Source organism: Perna viridis, chromosome 4 (genome assembly GCF_037379345.1).
Source record: "Perna viridis isolate PV_CMFRI_1.1 ecotype Kerala chromosome 4, ASM3737934v1, whole genome shotgun sequence".
Lineage (NCBI taxonomy): Eukaryota > Metazoa > Mollusca > Bivalvia > Mytilida > Mytilidae > Perna > Perna viridis.
Genome location: NC_142448.1, coordinates 44,132,677 through 44,155,431, shown reverse-complemented (window position 1 = coordinate 44,155,431; position 22,755 = coordinate 44,132,677). Strand labels below are relative to the sequence as shown.

At 33.4% G+C, this 22,755-nt stretch overlaps 1 pseudogene; it reads right to left on the bottom strand.

The window, feature by feature from the left end:
- Positions 1–14,066: 14,066 nt before the first annotated feature.
- On the bottom strand, positions 14,067–16,627 carry LOC148620212 (uncharacterized; annotated as a pseudogene).
- Positions 16,628–22,755: the final 6,128 nt, after the last annotated feature.

Below are 22,755 nucleotides of genomic sequence, written 5' to 3'. Positions count from 1 at the left end.
AGACTACAGATATAAACATATAACAACAGGTATTGTGCATTGTAATATCAGGTACTGTTCACGCTTTCAACACATATTTGGTTGGGTTCCTTCCGCTGTGTGTATATCAGTTTTGTTTGGCCTTTTTCTCAGTTGATGTGTTAACAAAAACATTTTAGTCAAATAATTTCTCCTGATGCATACATTCATTTCGCTTTAAGGTATCGAGGAAAATTTGAGCAAATTCACCTTTGAATGTTGTAATTTCTAATGATTCAAGTTTGTTGGGTATCTGCTGTTGTTTGTTTTTTTGATTTTTGTTCTCCCCCTTTTTTCAGTTAATGTGTTCGAAACGTGTTTAAGCTGAATATTTTCAGTTTCGATATCCATTCCGGTATTGACCCTTCATTATTTTTTTCTAATTTTTAATTTGCATTTTGCTTAAGTATTGACGAATGAGTAAAAAATTGAGAAAACTCACAATAGAGAATTTCAAGTAATATTATTATGGTTCAAGTTGAATCATTCAATAGGAAATGCGACGACTTACTTTCACAGCTTATCAAGTTAAATATAGTTCATCAACAATTAAATAATATGAAAATTAATAACAAAAAGTGTCAGAGAATCTGACAAATCCTGGCGGGTCTTCTAAGAAGTTTGCCGTTTCGACGAAACATATCTTCTGTGTGAAATTCTGAAATACGTCATTCAGTGCATATGGATCGGGTACACATGCTCAAGCTCATTTTTTAAAGTAACGTTTCAGTTTAAGTGTTCTATAATAAATAGTTGTTCTGGAATAGTTTCTCTTTAAAATTCAACATATCTACCGCTAAGCGATAAATATAATTTTTAAGTTGCATTGCAATAATAAGAATATTATCTAGGGACAAAGACCAGACATGGAAAGCAGACTATCACAACAAAGAACATGAAGGAACTAAAATGAAACAAACAAAGTGTCAAAAGTAAATGAGCAACTCAGGCTCAACTGAAAGACTGGGAGCATGGACCTGGTGCACCGATAGGTTTAGCGTCATCTTCCTTTCAACTAACACCCGCCGAGTTGCTCACAAACAGTCAAGTCCGGGTAGACTCAAATAAATGAATAAGAATATAAATACTTGATAAATAAATATAAAATTGACTTAAATAAAATGAAATAAAATATTAAAAGTGATAAATAAATAAAACGAAACCAAATGAATTATAAAAAAGGGAAAGACTCTTTGCACTGTACCAAATTTGTCTTCTTCATTGAGCCACTATGACTATTACACGTAATAAAATAGTAACAAATTTTACTTTGAATGAAATATGGAAACCAGGTCTTGATTTCACAAAAAGTCGTAAGTGTAAAGTTGATCGTAAGTAATGACGTCATAAACTAAAATAGCATTGTGACGTCATGATTGACGATCAATTTTACACTTGCGACTTTTTTGTCAAAGATCCCACAAAAAGAATTAAAACCTCACGTCATAATCCGATGTTATTTCTTTTTTCAAACGTTTCTCAATTTATTCCTGGTAGTACAATTAATATTTTAACATGATCGTGCAAAGTATTTAGTTGATTATATTTTCCACCTCCTTATGTAAAACAAAACTGACTATGTTCTATATGACGTCATGACTACGTCATATTTCAAATTGAAGTTTATGAAATGGATAATTTCGAAACTATAAAAATAAACAATCTTGTCTCCATTAGTCATGCCGTTAAATTGTTTTAATTATTGTAATTCTATTTGATGAACATTATGTTTAATTGTTTTAATTCAGTAAAATAAAGCATAACGCAGGTAAAGTGCCAAAGTCCAATAGAATTGTCTTTTATGAAATCTTCTGTTGTGCTGGCCTTCTTTTGAATAATTAGATATTATGTTAAACAAGTGTAACATGTAAGAGGACGAATCTTAAGATGCCTTATCGAAGACTGGATGTTTTGGACGAATTGCCTGTGAACCATGTTGTCGGTATAAACCTCAAAGAGTCTAGGTTAAATTCATACTGTTCTTATGAGTAAATATATTACCTAAATCTATGAGGTTTTCAATTGTGGTTTATAGGGTAATATATATCACGATATTGTTAAGATCAAATAACAATTTCCTGGGTTTTTTTTAAATCAATGACTTTGGTAATTAAGTGCTCATTGTATCATCACAATTCGACCATTTTAGGTGACCGGGAGTTAGTTCGAAACAAGGGTAAATAATATACCAACCTCAATTACAGACAAATTGTATCGTTCTAAATTTGTAATAAGGATTCTAAAACTATGATGACATGTATTGATTACAATGATCCTCTTGCAGAACTCATGTTAATGCATATAAATACGATAGGTAGGTTTATATAAACATGTACTAAACAGGAATGAAATGTTAATCAGGATAGGCAAAATCCATCATTACACTAGCAAAATAATTATATTCAGGAAACATGATGAAGAATAAATAAATGTATCAAAAATCTGGAGCATTCACCTCTTTCATGCCGGCACTAGACATCTGAGGATTATAAGTGTGAAGTTATCAGCTCTGTGAAAAACAAGTCTACTTATAACTTTCCATTGTGGACTGTTCTTATTGTAATCAACAAGGATGACCGACTTACCAATAGAGGGTTCACTCAATTAACACAAGGTTTTCGTCAATTATTCAGACACAAATACAATACACTGTGAAAATCAGTGAAAGCTGTTAACTGTATTCAGTAATGTTTATGACGTTTAAAGGTTTGAAAACATTTGCAAATGTTAAAAATCAAAGAGATGATTTTAATTCTTCATTCTTCTTACGTCATTTGATTTACCAGACATTTTAAGCTAATTTTTTCACATTGATTTTTGTAGTTTTCAATTCTTTTTTAAACAAACTTTGTGTCAATGATGAATTTTTACATGTGTAAGGGAAGATTATTTATTTGCACCGGTTGTTTCTTGTTTTGTTTGTATGTTCCTGTCAGCAAATTATATCGTATTGAAGTAATTTTGTTTTGCATTTTGTCATTGTTAATGCTTCTCTATGAACTTTTTTGTGCAACATATAAATTGAAACAAGAAAGTCTATACCAGGTTCCTGCCCTGTATCAAAGTGACTATTTCATACATTGACGTATAAAAGTATCGTTTGTGTCTCAAGAATTTAAATATTCTGAATGTTGTGGTACAATAAATTTGATGCAAAATCTATAATGAACACACTGTGCTTGTTTTCAAGACCAAATATTTTGCTGGAATGAATTATACTTAATAACTGAAATACAGTCGCCAAAAGTTATGCATCACCTAAATATGATCTTAAATAAATTTGATAAAAATTACTTCAGTCAGCATCTGATGCATACATTAAATACTTTTAAACAATACCTTTTGTAAACCTAATAGGTAAGATGTCAATTATAAGAGTTGTAAAGGATTAAATCTGGTTGAACACATTCACTCAGAAAAGAATATTAACATATAAAATGTTCATAGAATAAGACATCCTTGTTATATAGATAGAGTGTTTTATCGAATGTTCTCAGTGTAATAAATTTCGATAATTTCACTTTCGCACTTCCTCTTGCCAAATCGCCATAACTTCGATATCAATTTGCCAATCACAGAATTTCGAATTTATACTGAAAATAATTGATAAATTATGAAGAAAATCGATATAATAAAAAGGATAATCAATTGGTTATCGTGAATAACTAAAATATTATCACTCGTGCCAAGAACGCTTGAGGATTCAACTCGGGCACGGGACAAATTACGCACACTCGGTAAATGTAAACGTTCTTCGGCACTCGTGATAATATTTTAGTTATTCACTCTTTTTAATTGATTATCCTATTATCATTTCATTACAAAATGGCCATAAAATGAAATGGAATACATCATCTTTTAACCACTGGGTTAAAAATAATTGCAAAACCAGTTTGGGATGATCAAATAATGTTCTTATAGTATCACGTTTACAACGAATACTTTTGTCCAAAATTATTTTGAGTTTTTGGGGCCATTTGACTATTCAATTGACTTTAACCTTATGTGACAGAATCATTCGTCATATTGATAAAGTGTTCGCCACCACCAATTTCAAAACCCTCTATTTGAAGACATTTTTAACTAGGTAATCGTCATTAGGTATCTACTTTCAGAATGACTAATAAACTCAAAATTCAATACGTTTTCTCCATTTCTGCCAATTCCCTATTCCCCATTCCCAATATATACCATACAATGGGAAGCTTACCCAATACAAGTATTGGATATTTCCCACATATTCGTGCTGTGGTAACCTTATCATGAAGGTATATTGAGAATATAATGAATGTGTACCATTCCTAACGATAATTCCGGTCATCTTTATTTAACATAATGTGAAGGTACTTTTATTCGTAGGTACCAATTTTCGTGGTTTAGGGAAAAATGACCAGTTCGTAGATTCTTGAATTCGTGGATGTGTAACTCAATCAAACAAACGAATGGGAAATTAATTCTTCGTTGGGAACCAAATTTCGTGGTTTACCAGACCCACGAAAACCACGACATTTGGTACCCCACGAACAATAACACTATACAGTAATATAATGATTTCGATTTTTTTTATCCGGAAATCCCCAGACTTTAACATTATACCACTTATAACAAATGGCAATAAACTTTTAGTCCAAGTTGCTTACTTACTTTTGTTACTAAAAATGTATTATTTTGGTTATTTTGTGCTGGTCTTTGTCACTGGATTACATTCTTTTGATTTTCGCTAAAATCTTGGTTCCCTTGAAAATCTTTATCAGAAGTTTTAAGGCATGTTAAAGTATATTTCCCATTCGCAGAGAGATAAAATGAAGAGAGAAGTGTACTCCAGCCATTATCTTTTTAAAATAAAGAATACAAAACGGCCTGGCTACTTGAATGTGGTTCCTTCACTCTTATAATTCTGACTTTATAGCTGATCTGATCCGAAAGAAAGAATATCGTTTAGCTAGATCCTTTAATCTCAGTTTCCGCTATGTAGATGACGTATTATCTTTAAACAATCCTAATTTCGGGGATTTGATACATCGCATCTACCCCAAAGAACTTGAGATAAAGGATACTACAGACACTGTGAAGTCAGCCTCATATCTTGACCTACACTTAGAAGTCGATGGTAACGGAAAACTATTGACCAAACTTTACGACAAATGTGATGACTTTTCATTTAAAATTGTCAACTTTCCTTTCATCTGTGGCAACATCCCTTCAGCAGCTTCGTATGGAGTGTTCATATCACAACTCATACGTTATGCCAGAGCTTGCCGAAACTACGCAGACTTTTTGTAACGCACTAGAACTCTAACAAATAGGCTTCTGGAACAAGGTTATGTTGCTTCAAGATTGAAGTCATAAATACAGATGTTTTATGGTCGTCATCATGAACTCGTGGATTGCTATGTTGCATCCATCTGCACCATGAAAACTGATCTATTCAACGGGTCATAGTTTTCCTTTCCTAGTTTGTTTACCCCGGACCTGACCTTTTATGAGCAACTCGGCCGGTGTTTCTAGAAAAAGTGAGGACGCTTCCACTACCGGTGCACCTTGTCCATGTTCCTAGTTTTTTTTTTTTTTTGGAGTCCGAGTTGCTCAATTGCTTTTTTTTTTTTTGCTTTGTATGTATGATTTTCGTTACATTATGTTCTTTGTTGTGTATGTCTGTTTTCCATGTCTGATCTTTGTCCCTGGGTTACATTCTTTTGATTACCCCTATAACCTTGTTTCCCTTGGTTACTCTCTCACATTCATGATATGAAGTAAAAGTAGGATTAAAGATGTTTAAAACTCCAACAATGTTAAAAAATAGTTTGAACATTTTCAGTATTGTTGTATATGAATAGTAATTAGTAGCATTTCGCATGTAGGCAACGTAGAAATTGAAGAATCATCAGCCGAGGTATACGTACACCAAGTATGAGAAATATTAGCCATAGCATTTTTTAAATATGAAGATTTGAATTAATGTCATAATACGTCTAACACTTTCATGTTCCTATTTTTGACCTCTTATAATCAACAAGAATGCTAGACTAAGTAATAAAGGTTTTAGTTTAATGATTTAGACAAAAGTTATATATAATTCGATAATGCGTGTCTGACATTTTAATACAACAAATGTGAAGAACAATACACAGTGATAATCAAAGCTGTTAACTACATTTAGTGATATTCACGATTCATAAACATAGCCATTATTCTTAAGTCTGGTTCATAATGCGTCATATTTGAATAAGAAACAGGCTTTGGAAAAACTTTAAAACAAAAAAGTCTCAAATACTTAATGAAAACTGTTTTGTTTTCCGATATCCATTTTTGGAATTTAAATTTCTGACAGTTTTAGGACGATTGTATTTCATTATGTCATTATGTTTTGACTACTCGTTTTACCAATTTTCAATTTTTATGTTAACAATTTAAGTAGTACTCCAGTTAAGAATCATGCAAAACGTGATTCATGGATAAAAAGCCTACTTATTTTTTTTATTTTTTATATTTTGTTTGAATTGCCAATAGTAAACAGAAACTTACATTCAGTTCGTCATATAATCCGTGTTCTTAGGAGATAACAAATGTATAGAATGCACTGTAAATTTCAAAATTAAGGGAGGTAACTCAGTAAATGTCACTCAAATACAATAGATTATCTCCTAAAAGCAGGTATATTTGAATGAATAATTACACAATTTATAGTGTAGATCCATAAAACAACTTAATTACAAAAATAAAAATATGTCCCCTTTTTTGGGATGTATCACATTTTTTCAGATTTCGCATGATTCTTACAAATACTGTTATTTAAATTGTAATAAACTGGACATAATTAACCGTAATTGAAACGGGAGGTTTCGTATGCAATAAAACCTGTTTTTACCGTCATCCCAATCGGAAATGGCTGTCCGAAATAAGGAATAATACGGTTGGTTTATCCATCTTTGCCTTGATATTTCCAATTATTTTATTTTTGTACGCCTTTTCCATTTAACTTTTGTCTTGATTTTATAAGTTTTGTGAAACTGTTATTACTCTTTATTTAAGGCAAGTATCTCTGAAGTAGAAAAAAAGAATAAATTAAGTATATTGTTTTATTGTCAATTTATTGACAATTTAAAACGTACGTATAATATGCATTAAAGAGTAAAATGATTGTTTTTAATAAACCTATGTATGTATTTACATACCAACAAAACAATAGTCTTAAAGTGTACTCAAGGAAACCAAGAACCTGGCGGAAATCAAAGTTCGCAATCCAAGGACAAGAACAGACAGATTAAACACTAACCCACAACAAAGATCATGACATAACCTCGAAGATACGTACAAACATACAAAATTAAATGAGCATCTCTGATTTCACTAAAAACTGGGAACATGGACCAAATACACCGGTAGGGTAAGCCTCTTCTCTTTTTCTATAAAAATACCCGCCGACGTTTAAAAATGTCACACAACATTTATTTCTCAATAAATGTTCATGAATATATATCAACCTCATTAATAATAAACGTATAATAGGATTTGGTTATTATATTATTCTTATACGGAACTATTGAAAACATTGCTTACATATGATTATTATATGTTTGGAAGAGTATATGATAATCAGATGATAATCATGTGGCTATCATATTTAAATTGCAACATATGCAAGAAATAACTTTGTCGAACATAATACGAGATATAAAGAGAATAGGTATGGTGTATATGATATAAAAACTACAGCCCAACCGGAATAAAAAATGTCAGAGCAAGGTAACTTGTCGATTCATTATCAATGAACTACGAGGAAATCCTCATACCAATTGGATAGGCCTCAGCTGGCCATTAATCATCATACACAGGTACAGCCAAAAAAAAATGCCCCTATATACTCAAGAAGCATAAAAATAAACTGAAGTTGAAAACGTTTCAAGATATACAAAGTCCAAAATTTCCTGACTTGGGACAGACGCAAAAAAAGCGACAAAAACCTTAGATTAACAGACCCAATTTCGTGTCGTATCGACTTAATGCATCGTACTGCAGGCAGATTTAGATCAGGTTATACTATTTTAGAAAATTTCAAACTGAGATTTCCCTCAAATTTTTAATTTCGAGTGCTTTGATTTGGTTGAATTTGAATTGAGGAAGATTTTGAGGAAAACCTCAATTTGTTTATGAAAGCGGACCCGGGTTGTTTTTTGTTTCAAGTGTTCAGGTTAAGGCCATGTTTTGGGATTTTGATGTATTTGAATCATCTCAATGCCGATAATTTGTATAACTCTATTGCCAGGGAAATCAGCAGAAATATAACTGATACACCATTATTCATATGTTGATCTTACATTTAATAATTTGACATCAACTCAGATTTTTAAAAAGTACAATATAACTAAACTGTTTAATGAGGTGTGATTACGAATGATTCATTTAAATTAAGTGTCAGTCCCTGTAAAAATCAGGCAGAGGTGAAACATGATACAACTAAAACCCATTTTGATAGTGTAATTTGAGTATTTGCACCATCAGAATCAAGGAAAACAACATTTCCCATATCAGGGCCATTGAGTTACAATTTCACTGAAATGCACTGAAAATGAACATTTAAAGAGCAGATAACTCTGTCAAAAACTTCACTTTTTAAAATCCAATGATGCAGAGATCAAATTATGGTCTTTTGAAATAAAGAAAGCGTCTTAAAGTGATATTTTATTGTCACATCGGTGGGGTTGTGACATACATGTTTCAGATTTTTACCATTTAGTCTGAATCTTACAAATACTTATACTTATACTCGGCGTCACATAAATGACATACTGTTAAAATTTGAATAAAAATATTTTCTGCGACTTTATTGACACCAACCGTCGTTTAAATTGTCTTAAATGACTTGCTCATTCGTTAAGCCAAACAGCTTCTCCCTAAACAAGTCGCTTATTAGCTTCAATCATGTGTAACAAATCCTTACGGGAAAATCCCATACTAATATCCGCCATGTTGGTTTTTACGGGACGATTTGTTTACAAACGAAGTTCGTAAGTTCCCGTCGAACTCCGGTGACAATCGTCTGCTTGATCAACTTCTCGGTATTGTACGTTGTTCGCGTAAAATAAATCCGAGATATCCGAAATAAAGCAGAAATGCATTCTGGGTTCTTCGGTTTTTGGACAAACCATTTAAACGTAAACAACATCTCCTAGCAACCCGATCACTGTAAACATGGCCGACTTTTTACAATGTAAATATTGGCACCGAGAATTAAAATCTGACCGGAATTTAACGATTCAATGTTTAGGGAGAAGCCGTTTGGCTAAACGAATGAGCAAGTCATTTAAGACAATTTAAACGACGGTAGGTGTCAATAAAGTCGCAGAAAATATTTTTATTCAAATTTTAACAGTATGTTATTTATGTGACGCCGAGTATAATTGTATTGAATGCAAGGTTAAATAGAAGTACGTATCTTGAATTGAATAATCGTTCAATGAAATAGTTGCATAATGTTGTTATACCTAGGTGTAGTATAGAAGATAAGAACCCTGAACAGCTAAATACTATTTTGGCACAGTCAGTGGATAAATTGGATTACAAAAAAAACAGACAAAGAACATATCTATTAGAGGTAATCAACGTCAAGAAGCCAAGCGTGTTGGAGCTATGACCCCTAAACGCCGAATATCCTTTCGACAGGTGAACATATCAGCGTAGGTATGTCGAACCTGCGCACCCATGTACGAAAGTGCAAATATTGTAAAATAGATAAGGAACTATAAAGGGGAAATCATGGAACTTTACGAAACTTGATGGAACGAAGCAGGCCAACTTAGACTATTCATTAGTGAGATCATCATTTATTCATGATATAAAGATGAAAGTTAAAACCGCACAAGAGGAGTAGCCATCATGGTTTCCCAAAAAAGCAGCAAGATTGCTCATAGAATGGGAACCAATAGACGAACAACTCGTACTTGCAAAATTTAGTGTCACAAACAAACGAATAACACTAACAGTAATCATGTACAAACGAATGATGCAGATGAGAAAGAACAATTTTATAATCAGATTCAAAACATCTTTAACAAAAGAACATAAAGAGAAATCATTTTGATGATGGCAGACTTTAATGCAAGCGTTGGAAAGATAACATCGGCTATGAAGACATAATGGGAAAACATTGAGTAGGAAAGTTCAAAGAGAATGGAATACATCTGACAGACTTTTGTGCAGAAAAGAATTAAGTCATTGGAGGTTCAATTTTCCCACACAAGGAACTCCACAAAACAACATGGATACCACCTGATCGTAACAACAGAAATCAAATAGATCATATTTGCATAAACAAGAAATTCGAAAGAACACTTCTTGACGTTAGAGTAAAAGAGGGTAGATGTAGCATCAGACCATCAACTGCTAGTATGACAGGTCCAACAGGTACACAAGAGATATGGAGACAATAACACCGGAATCAAATACAATGTGGATAGACTAAAAACATCAAAGATCAATTCAGGAATCAGCAGACATTCTCAGAAAAGCTGCTACACCTACGTCTTAACAATGAGAGATCATGATCACTGGATGGAAAATGGGATAAATTTAAAGAAAGTCACATAACATCATTAGATATGTATTGGGAAAAAGAAAACCAGGACAAGTCATGGATAAAGCAAGCAACTATGGACACTAAGGACGAAAGGAAAAAAAACACATCACCATGAATCTTCTCAATGCAAGAACAAGATCTGAAACAAACAGGCCTCAAAGTCATTATAGGGAGCGATTACTGGAATTGAGCTAACCACTTTACAGCAATTTCAATGACTTTGAGAAGGCATTCGACAGTGTGGAAAGAGCAGCACCATGGAACATCATGAGGAACTACGGCATACCCAAGTAATATGTAGCAGTCATCAGCAATATACATCAAGGCACGACTTGCAGGGTACATAATGGAGGAAATGAAACCGAAAAGGTTCCAGTCCAGATGTGTCCGTTCACCCATCTTGTTCTTGTTAGCAATTGATTGGATCATGAATAAAGGACTAACAACAGATGGAACAAAATCCATTGGATCCTCCTGGAACACCTCGACGATCTTGACATTGCCGACGATTTGGCCTCAATTTTACACAAGCAAAGCCACATGCAGGGAAAAAATCATCAACACTGGGAGAGGTTGCTAAGATTGGCCAAAATATAAGGAGGCAAAAAAAACAAAGGTAATGAAGATCAACACTAACGCCACCGATCCAATAAAGCTATATGGCGGAAATATTGAAGAAGTAGACTTAATTTACCTTTTAATTTAAGTAAAGTTAACATCACAGGCGGCACAGATAATAACAGATGACATCGAATAAGAATATGCAAAACAAGACCAGTATTTAACCTCTTGTAAAGAGCATGGGACGCCAGGGAGATCAACAAAAATACCAAAACCAAAATATTCAACAACGAAAAAGCAGTTCTATTATACGAATCAGAAACCAGGCGAACAACTGTAACATCAGACAATACCATCCACTCATTCCTCAACAGATGCCTTTGTAGGATTTTAAACATCTACAGGCCCAATCACATTACCAACAATGATCTCTTGGAAATAACACGCCAACTACCTCCTCCAATGCAGATCAAGAAGAGCTAGTAGACCTGGATAGGACACAAACTGCAAAAGGATGTAGGAAACATATAGTGACATGCACTTCATTGGAATCCACAAGGGAAAAGAAAACGAGGACGACGAAGAAATAGTTAAAATAGTAGAAGATCTCCTGAAATGACATCAGCAGGCTACATGTGGTTGTGCAAGGTGCAGCACGCCCAGAAAAGCGTCAGATAGAGGCAGATTGTCAGTGGACTATACTGGCAAGAGGAAACAGGCATAAGTCAGGTAAGTTTTAATATTTCAATTAAATATCCCATTTGCAGAAGGTAGAATAAGTATATGCAAATTATATGTTTAACAGAAGTTCAATTAGCAAATCTATCCATTCCATGGTATAAGGGGATTACAAATTTAAAAAGGCATGTTTAGAGTGACTTTGTTCGGGGGCTTGGGATTTGGTTAAGAGATTGGATGAATACGACTTAAAGTATATTCTCACAAAATAATGACAGTTCAAGGTTAAAGAGTTAATGGAATACGAAGTGGTGAAATAATAGTATAAAGAAAAATAAAAGGGATAGTCTGTGGCTGTTTTAATTCTTTGGCATTAAAATTTGCCTAATGGGAATGAATATACTGGAATTATAGAATTTAGCTGTATTTAATTAGCACGAAAAGTCTTCTGACGTCATGGTCAAAATATGGTACGTGTCATTTAATCTTAGTCTAGCGGTATTGATTTTTTGACCTTAATTTTAAAAGTCTATTTAAAGCTTCTCTGCAAACTTTTGTGATTTTTCTTATGAAAAAAAAGCCCCGTGCAGGTCCGGGTGTTAAAAGAATAGGCCTGCAGCAGTGCTAAGATTGTCGTATAAGGCGGCTAAATAGTGCTCAGAAACCTAGGGGGCTAGGCGCTCTGCCCACAGAGCAACTGGGATGTGTGCCCCAGGTGGTGGAATTGGGTACCACTGGTGTGTTACAAGCTAGGGTTGTCAGGCTATAATACAGAAAACCTGACCATAGTGGTGCACCGTGTTGGGAAAGATGCCACGTTTCTCACACGTTAAAGAACCCTGCTGTGGTATTCGATAGGAGTAGGAACCTTTGCGCTCCGCCACAGGATGCTAAATTGACCGACCTTACCAATCCCCCCTTTTTCCAGTGGCAATCAGAATTTGTCGACCCTATTATCCTTGTGTCACATCATTTTTTTTATTTCCTGTTCATTTTATCATCCATTTCATGCTCATCGTCTGAATATAGCTGAAATATTGCTGCTCGGACGTTAAACCCCAACAAACAAACAAACAAACAAAAAAGAATATATAAAAAAAAATAAAATGATATACAACAACAAATAAAAAAACTAAATTGGTTGATCAACTCTATATTGCGTCTCCAAACTCCATTGAACAATAATGATGAAATATCGTTTGATATATTTCGTTTAGCATATTTTCAAAATGGCCATCAAAACAACCTACGCTGAATGCTTTTCAGATTTTGTAATTCTAATTTTGAATAAAGTGAATTTTTCGATAACAAACACATATTTGTAATTGTTAGTGTAATTTCTGTTTCGTATTTCTTAAATTCAAAGATCAACTGTCAATGTGCAGCCCTTTATTAAAAACTAATTTAGGATAAAGTGCTTGAAAATCAAAGTTATGTCTCTTCTAAAGAAATTGATAGTACATGATTATATCATCATTACTTTTCTGAAACATTCGTAACAAAATAAATAAAGTTAAATGCATAATCCACAAATCATTCCCTGTATTTTTGGAAATTGGACAAGTAGAATAATATGCTACACGTTCTAGTCAACTAAAGAAACGATACAAATGCAATATTTATTTCTGCTTTGTTGATGACGAATAGGTGGTAGAATTCTGGTGTTTATTTTGTACGGTCTGTCAAAAAGCACCAAAGTAAATTCCATAAAATATTTTATCTGGTCTTTAGTTTACAATGCACACTTAGGAACCAACAAATTTACGCCAAAGTTATCGTATACCTTTAAGCCTTAACATACATGAATTTTACTCTTGTCAAAATAACTCAATATACCGTACCAAATAGAAACAAACATATTCTTAACGTTCTTTTTAAAACGAAACATTTACAAAACATCACGTCTCAGTTTGTTCCTGGACCAAATACAAACAGGAATAAACATAACTATGCGGAACATCAGTTTCCTGAATGACAAAAAAATTTATAGCTTTCGTCTCAAAAAACCATTGTACGAAATTTTCAAATTCATTTTCTTTTTTCATTACCATATCAAGTTAACTATCAAATTATAGTAATTGTATAATGATGCTTATTATTTTGAGACCATTAAGCAGCAACCACCCTTAACATCGCCATCAACAGCATCATAGATAAATATATTTAAACTTTTAATACATATATTACGTTTACAAAATTGTCGTGAAATACAATTAAAACATCTCTTAGTTTTTCATTCTTCTGTTGCATTTTTTTCACTTTCTGAGCCATCTACCAACTCTGGTTCAAAAGCGGCATCTTCAAGAAAGTTTGACTACTTGTTTATACATTTGATGTCCCCTTCATGTCGAGCATATCCTAAAAACCAACGAACTGATGAAATATGAGCACACGCTCCTAATACTCTGGCACCAGCCCTACACTGACAATACCAACCAGTAATTGTGCTGTCATATTCAATCCAAAGTAGACATGACTTTGATGATGTGTGCCAACTCAGGAGTCTAACCCTCAGCAGACCTTCAAAATCTTCATTGACCATAAAACTATATGTGCCATCATCACCGAGGTGTTCAGTTGTATAGGATTGTGCCAGCTTTAGTTGGTAGACACCAAGTGTTACATTCCTAGGTTCTTCCTCTGTCATTAAAGGGAAATCTGCTAGAATTCCTGGCTCATCTATCTTCTTCAACTTTGCTGTTATTCTGTCTAAAAGCTGCTCCTCTACCTTTTTTTTAAATCGTTATTTCAGCTGGCTATTACCTAGACATAAAAATATAGAATTACCGAATTATAGTATATTTTAATGATTGCACGCTAGTATTTAAGTGGTATGCATGAAATCCTAACACAGTATTTGGTGGTATCAGTCCTTCAATATATTATTGGTAATAACTTTTTCATTACTTCAATATGCCTCAATATGTAATATTCATTCGACTCAATGAATTAAAGCAAATGTTGTAGCTGATAAAATTGATATATTTGATTACTTGTATCAAATTGATAGCATAAAACTTTAAAGAGAGATAAAGAATATGTTATTACCTTCATTTTTGCTGCTGATAATTGGTCACTTTCTAGGTCACCAGGGTTTAAAGGTTTCCTGTATTTATTGCATATGGCTGCCACCGAACGAACATATTCTCCAATATATGGAATTTGTGTATTTGGAACTATGTTTTGGTGATATTTCCACTGTTTTAGTCTACCATTATTAGACTCTACACTAACTTGGTGATGAGTCGTGAAGAATTTGCCTGAAATATACATGTAACATGTAACATGTAAACATCACAAAAAGTCACATCAAATTAAAACTGTAAAAGAAAAAGGAATGTTTATAAGGTAAATGCATACTGTATGTTAACACGAATGAGTGCAAGATTTAAATGAGAAGATATAAATTTCTAAAAGCCCTGTATAACTTCAAAAGAACTAAATAACTGTATTATATAATATCAATACTAATAACATAATAAATTGGAAAGAGTGACCAGCCAAAATATGACTAGATTTAACGAGTATGGGAAACTTGTTCAGGGCATGCGTTAAATGTTAATGCGTTTTTGGCACTAAATTCAAATTTTGTGAATGGCAAATTGATATTCATGTTTTTACTTTTTGTGATGTTTCAGCAAGAGAGAGTCCAAGAGTTTAATTCACAGTATGAATTATCAAAAAAAAATTACAATAAGAAAGATCGATATAAATTGATTCAGTACCTCAGTACTTTCATTATCCCATTTTTGCATTAGAATAAATCATATACAACACAATTTTATTCCAAGGTCTTCTAAAAAACTGATGGAATCTTTAAAGCCTATATCAACAATCAGAATGTCATTATCTTGTAGCCAGCCTTTTATATTCACCATGTTTGTCTGTAAATTATGTTTTAGGATGCTTGCATCATTGTTTTTTGAATCTGCATGGTATTGGCCAAGCACAGATACTGAATATCCAGTTGTTGTCACTATCATCTTGGGCTTAACAAGAGGCCGCTTTTTGTATAAACTGTATGATCTTCTTTGAAATCTAAAGTTGTTGCTTTTTTGAACGAAAATATAGGTGCCATCTACAACCAGTATTGCAGGCCTATTAACAAGATCCCCCAAAAGTTCTTGTGCTAGAGGTCTTGTATGATTTTCTATGATATTTTCCTTGGAGATATGTTGAAATTCCTGTCAAATTCATGTAATCAGTTTCATCCAATCCTCTACTGTTGTCAAAGTCAATTCTATTTTTCTCATTTCTCTGTGCTACTGCATGGATATTTGAAATAAGGGACTGGAGCTCAGTTTTATTGAAATAAGTCTGTTGATTAGCTTGCTGTTTTTTTAGCATTTCAATGGCTTCTTCCTTGAGAGAATGGTCTGTTGTTAAATGTAAACTACCACATCTGGCTCCAGATAACAAGAGACAGCCAGTAATTACAAAAAGTTTGTCTATTTTCAGCGGACAAACAGACAAACTTGTTACCCCTTTTTTACATATGCAATAAGACGGGTGACTTTTTCCAGTTTGAGGACTTTTCATAGCTGTTGGCTTTGCCTTCTGTGATGGTTGCTCATAATCAGGGTCCCTGGAATTGTCTGATTCCTCAGTTTCATCACATTCCTGTACAACATCTATTTTTGCTTTTGTCAATCTATGGTATCTGGAGTAGCAAGTCGTACATGTAACATTGGTTTCCGTACAACTACAAAATGTATTTACACCTAAATAGTTTCTGAATGGCTCATATGTTGGACCAATGATAAAACGCCTTTTATTAGGCCACAATCTACACATGGGCACTCTTTCGGTCCACTGCCAGGCATTCTGGACCAAAATATCAATATAGCATACAAAATTGTCAAATAGTGTGGTGTTTAATTGGATGGATCAGTAATTAATCCAAACTCTAATGTTTGCCATTTGTTTTTAAAGATGAAAATATATTCTGACTGTGGTTTTCTTTATACAACAAAGGGGAAAATGAGGAGATACACACTTTGCTTCATGATATACTCAGCTTTATTTGACAATGGTTGCACTTTATTTACATCTTTTACTTACTTAATCATGAACTTACACCAGTTATCAATTACATTTTGTGTTAATATAAATTCAAGACGCAAACATCACTCCTCAAAAATGAGAATGTTACAAGTATTTCACAAAAAATAAAAATGAACATTTATAAGCAGAATAAAAATGTCTATGTAAATTTGCAGCAAAATTCAAATCCTGTGTAGAGCTAGGTGTATTCCCCAAGTCCATTATCAATGTAAACTTTTATTGACAAATACTGCGTAGTCAGTTTGACAGAAAAAAGAAGCAGTATAAGGAAACCTTGTTCTATTAAAACAGTTTCTACCGGGCTCCTTTTTACTTCCAAAAGATAGATTTTTAACATGGCTCCAGTTATCATAAAAAAGTAAAGTAAAAAATATTACAACTGAGTATGACTGTATGTCTCAACAATCACAATGACATGTTGCGAATGGAAGGTACTGTAGTGACAAAAAATGTGTGTGTGACATGTGTAATTACATGAATTATGTTTTGTTGACTTTGTACACATGCTCATTTCTGCGCCCGCTTATATTAAGGCATGCTTATTTCACAGCTTGTGAGCTATGCCATAGCTCGCAAAAACTACAGGCTTTATTTACAACAAGGGCCAACAAAATAAAATAATTATTTGGTTCTTGTTTCCCTACTCTACCTATTTTTGAGGGTGAAACCTTATTTTTTGTAGCACAAGCACCATTAAGTCAAAGCATTAAATTTCAACACAAAAATGTTTATGCAAAACATTGCACACTCTGGTAAAAATGTTACACTTAAGTTTGTGTGAGTAAGAAACAAGTAATGGGTGGCCATAAAATGCCTTTTAATCCATTTTTATTAGTTGAATGGGTCTTTGGTAGAAACCTCAAGTAATAGTGACTGCCAGTAACTTACTGGGCCTGCCAGGTTGAAATTTTATATCATATGCTTTCTAAACATGTTTATCAATGAATCTGTGATGACTTAACCTGGAACCTGGTTTTGATTTTGTTAGCTTACATTTTGGATGTATGGGCCAAAACATTTATAGTCCCTCTTCCCTGTAGCTGTGTAGCTACTGACCCATTAAAATTAGTACTTACCCATTTTTTTTTATTTTGATTTCAAGTTATATTTTTTTTCAGCCATTCCATTTTTCAAAGGAAATTTGTCAAATAAAAAATCAAAGACTACCTACACAAATGGTCAAACCGCCATGGAAAAAAATCATTAGCCTGAGTAGGTCGGGAGAGTGGAAACAAATATTTTTAAACGTGGCCAAGGCAATGGTTGGGGCCTGTAACTATTAGCCTGGTTGTGTATCAAAGAACTGTAACATTTTATTAGTTGAATGGGTCTTCATTAAAAAAAAACTCGGCTGATAGTAAAATACTGGACCCGCCGGGTTGTTCGTGTGTCATTCTACTCTTTATTAGTTGAGTCGTTGACAGAATTGTGTATTTTAATTTACAGATATTGGACAAAAAGGGGTAATTCAACACTTTCTTCGAGGTTTTTAGTCTCTTTACTAAGATATGTACCTGTTTTTAAACGTATGTGCTATTTTTCGAGATATAAAAGTTCTAGCAGCAGAAGACATGTGTACTTCCTGTTTACAACTACGTGTAAATGCTAAAACTGATAACGGACTGAATTCCACATAGCCGGTCATACTTTTATTTTTTTTTTCCCACTGGCCGCATGAAAAGAACACGAAAATATTTTAATCTTGGAATGGGAAAATCATATCTGCTTCATTCATAAAGTTTGAAGTTGTTCGTTTTATGTGGCCACATTGAATTTTTACCTTATCGATGCTGAAATCGCGGACATGACCCGTTTTCCGGTGGATAGGCGGTCGTTCAAAGAGCGATAACTCGAGTAATCCGCATTTACAACATGTAAGTAATCGTACACAGTAAGATCAGAATTCCGTCTCCTTGGATATAACGGTTTGCCATAACGAACTACAGCTTTTTCTTTTAATAAAAATTGGGCGTATGGAGGTTCTTAATGACCCTTCTCCTTTTGCAGTTTACCTTTAGTTTTGTTAGAAAGTGTGGTGCACCAATTGCGATTATTCTGTGAATATATTGTGTTTTGTAGAACAATAAGATCGCCAGCATGCATCGGGTCTCCTAAACTATTCCGTCATATTTAAGGCATCATTGAAACACTCAGTTTGGCACTATTTTACAGTTTCAATTTTCTATTTCAAACATAGTCACACATTAAAACTTTTTTAACACATATGTGCCATATACAGAAATTCCACTTGTAGTTTAACTGATTTTCAATCATGATCATATAATGTTAAATTTATTTTTATTCCCGATATGAACCATGATAATCATATCTTAATTGCTAACATTTGAAAATACGTCTCACACGGTGGTATTGAGAGCTAGTACGTCCATTACTTAAACGTTTTTAAAGCATTGAAATTTAAAGGACTTGAAAAAAAACGTTAGCATATAGCAACCGAAACTATTTCAAAATTCTTTAGGAAAGTGAACAACTCGGATATCTTAGAGCATAAGGATTGATGAAGTGCCTTACTACTAATCATAAGCATGATCTCAGTCTACATGGAAAGTACACGTTTAAAAAATAGATCTAACATTCATAAACTTAAAGATCTTAATGAACTGATAGGTTTATCGAATAACAAACTTATGTAAATTCATAAAGATTATTGACAATATGTTAAACTGTTCCGGGGTAGTAAATGATATTTGCATTGATGGCTCATTTTTTTAATTATTCATTTGTACTTTGTATGTTATTATATGTATCATGATCATGTTTCTCTATACACTATACTTTGGTATTGAAATCCTTCCGAACCTATAAAGTTCTTTAAGATTTGATAATCTAAAACGAATCCTTGCGAATAAAGTCACTTTAACGTGTGATTTGCGATTGCTTTACGAATAAAATAAATAAAAAAGACTCATGGACATTAGTGTAAATTTCTTGACCCCTCAAAACATTTGATCTCTTTATGCGAAGCAATACGTATGTCAGCGGAGGTCTACGAGTTGTTAGCAGTTGTTTACGAATGCTGACAAATTAAGTACGAATGATTTCAAATGACTTATTCGAAAGGATTTGAAAGAAAGATTCGTGTATAGGAAAGAGTAATCAAGGGAACCAATGTTATAGCGATAATAAAAAAAAATGTAATCCAGGGACAAAGACCAGACATAGAAAACAGAAATACACAACAAAGAACATAAGTAACTAAAATCATACATACAAAGTAACAAAAGTAAATGAGCAACTCGGACTCCACTAAAAACTGAGAGCATGGACCAGGTGCACCGGTAGGGTAAGCGTCCTCTGCTTTTCTAGAACTACCGGCCGAGTTGCTCATAAAAAGTCAAGTGCGGGGTAGTCAAACGAGAAAAGGAAAACTATGACCCGTTGAATAAATCAGTTTTCATGGTGCTGATGGATACACCATAACGATCCACGAGTTCATGATGGCGACCAGAAAACTTCTGTAGTGATGACTTCAATCTTGTAGCAACATAACCCTGTTCCAGGAGCCTATTTGTCAGAGTTCTAGCGCGTTACAAAAAGTCTGCGTAGTTTCGGCAAGCTCTGGCATAACGTATGAGTTGTGATATGAACACTCCATACGCAGGAGGCGAAGGGATGTTGCCACAGATGAAAGGAAAGTTGACAATTCTGAATGAAAAGTCATCACGTTTGTCGTAAAGTTTGGTCAATAGTTTTCCTTTACCATCGATTTCTAAGTGTAGGTCAAGATATGAGGCTGACTTCACAGTGTCTGTAGTATCCTTTATCTCAAGTTCTTTTGGGTAGATGCGATGTATCAAATCCCCGAAATTAGGATTGTTTAAAGATAATACGTCATCTATATAACGGAAACTGAGATTGAAGGATCTAGCCAAACGATATTTAGGAAAGGGTGTATTGATTCGTGAAAAGAAAAAAATGATTAAGACAGGTGTTCAGTTTACACAGTTTTAAAACACATTTGAGCTGTCTGATTGTGGCAGATTTTCTTAATCTTCAGGGTTCAGTATAGGCTACCACCTCTAACAAATGTATAAATGCAACATATATATCATTGCACAAAATAATACATAACTGGTATTACTACATTTAAGTACTAAGCTGTGTAAGTGATTAGAATCAAATATTATTTAAATATTCTCTCCTATAGAAAACCAAGTGCTAATGAAAGTAAGTCTTTATATATAAAACGAAAACACGAAACAAAATAAAAGTTTCAACTCATTAGAAAAATATTGTTACTATAATCGATACCATAGTTTCATAATAAACTTTTAGAGTTTACAGTACAGCAAATAATGAACTTCTAGAGTTATCCCCCTTATACCATAAAATCATTAAGAAAGAACTTAGGGGAGATTACATGCAAATATTAGCACATATTTGAACGAAATGGCCACAACAAATATAGAAGAGTTACCCTATGTAAACAAAAATTACATAATCAAAAGCTTTGTATAAACATAGATAACAATAACAAGCATAAGTATATAAAACAAAATTATTGCCACGCGTAGCATGAAAGCCAAGTAAATACAATGTGTAAGCAAAGAATGAAAAATAAATGACATGAGTAAGCAAGGATAGCAAATTAAAATCTTGCGTAAGCATGAATAGCTGTTCATACCATGTGTCAGCATGGATAGCCAAATAAAGCTATGACTTAGCACGGAAAGCAAAAACAAAAGTAAAAAAATTGAAAGCCATGCGTAAGCATGGACAGAGGTATTAAGAGAGTAGAGAAAAAAACCTACGTCTGCATGGTAAGAGAAAACTGAAGGATATTAAAAAGTTTACCCACACGTCAGCATGGTCAGAGAAAACTGCAGGATATTAAAACGTTTACCCACACGTCAGCATGGATAGCAAACAGTTATACGTTTCAAATAACAACATAATTAAACAGAATTGTTGTAAAATCATCATAAATAGACAACAAGAAATTCTATAATTGATAAAAAAAAATAATATACAAATGACTATAAGAAACATGTTATATGAACACTAATGTCTATAACATAATTGTTCAGTAAAACACAAAACTATAAACTCAATCCCCAGTGGCACTGACAACAAAGGAGAGAGGTAGGGGATGGTGACGGTTAAATATTTCCATAAATTTGTCCATGACTGCATGAAATGAAAACAAACAACTGGCGCTTGATTTGAAAACGAGGCTGGGTGAAATCTAACACGTTGAAGGCCCCAGCGGGAGACTTCAATAAACTTCAATTATAATTATGATTTTTATTTTATTGTGCATCTCCTAAGTCCTTCAAAAAACATGTAGTAAATTTTAAACAAGTTATTTTAAGTTTCTTAAAATCAATAACAAAGAACTTTAGGGTGGTTACATACAAATATTAGCATATATTTGAATGATATGGCCAAATACAGGTGTGAAACAACTGTAGCCCCAAGTTATGGAATCCTTTGTTGTCAGTACAATTGTTTAGTTAGTAAAAGCTAATTGTCTTTGAGCCTGTTGAATTACTCTACTTGAAGTATGAATGTATCTAATGTAACAATAAGAGGACCACCTACCCAAGGTTTGGATTAAATAATCTTCTAACCTTGCTTCATGAGCTGATGTAGCAGCCCCAATTCTAAAAGAATAGCCATTATAAAGTTCACAATTGAAACCTAATTTGGACATAAGGCTTTTAATATGAAATATGAAAAACTGTCTGGTTAAAGGAAGAAATAACGCCAGTTACTTTCAGATAGTAAAATCGAATGCCCGAGAGATACAGTTGTATAGTTGAATGTTTCAACCGTTTAAATACGTCGCAATATGCCATAAACTTGATTAATAAACTTTCTGAAACAGGAGGAATGTT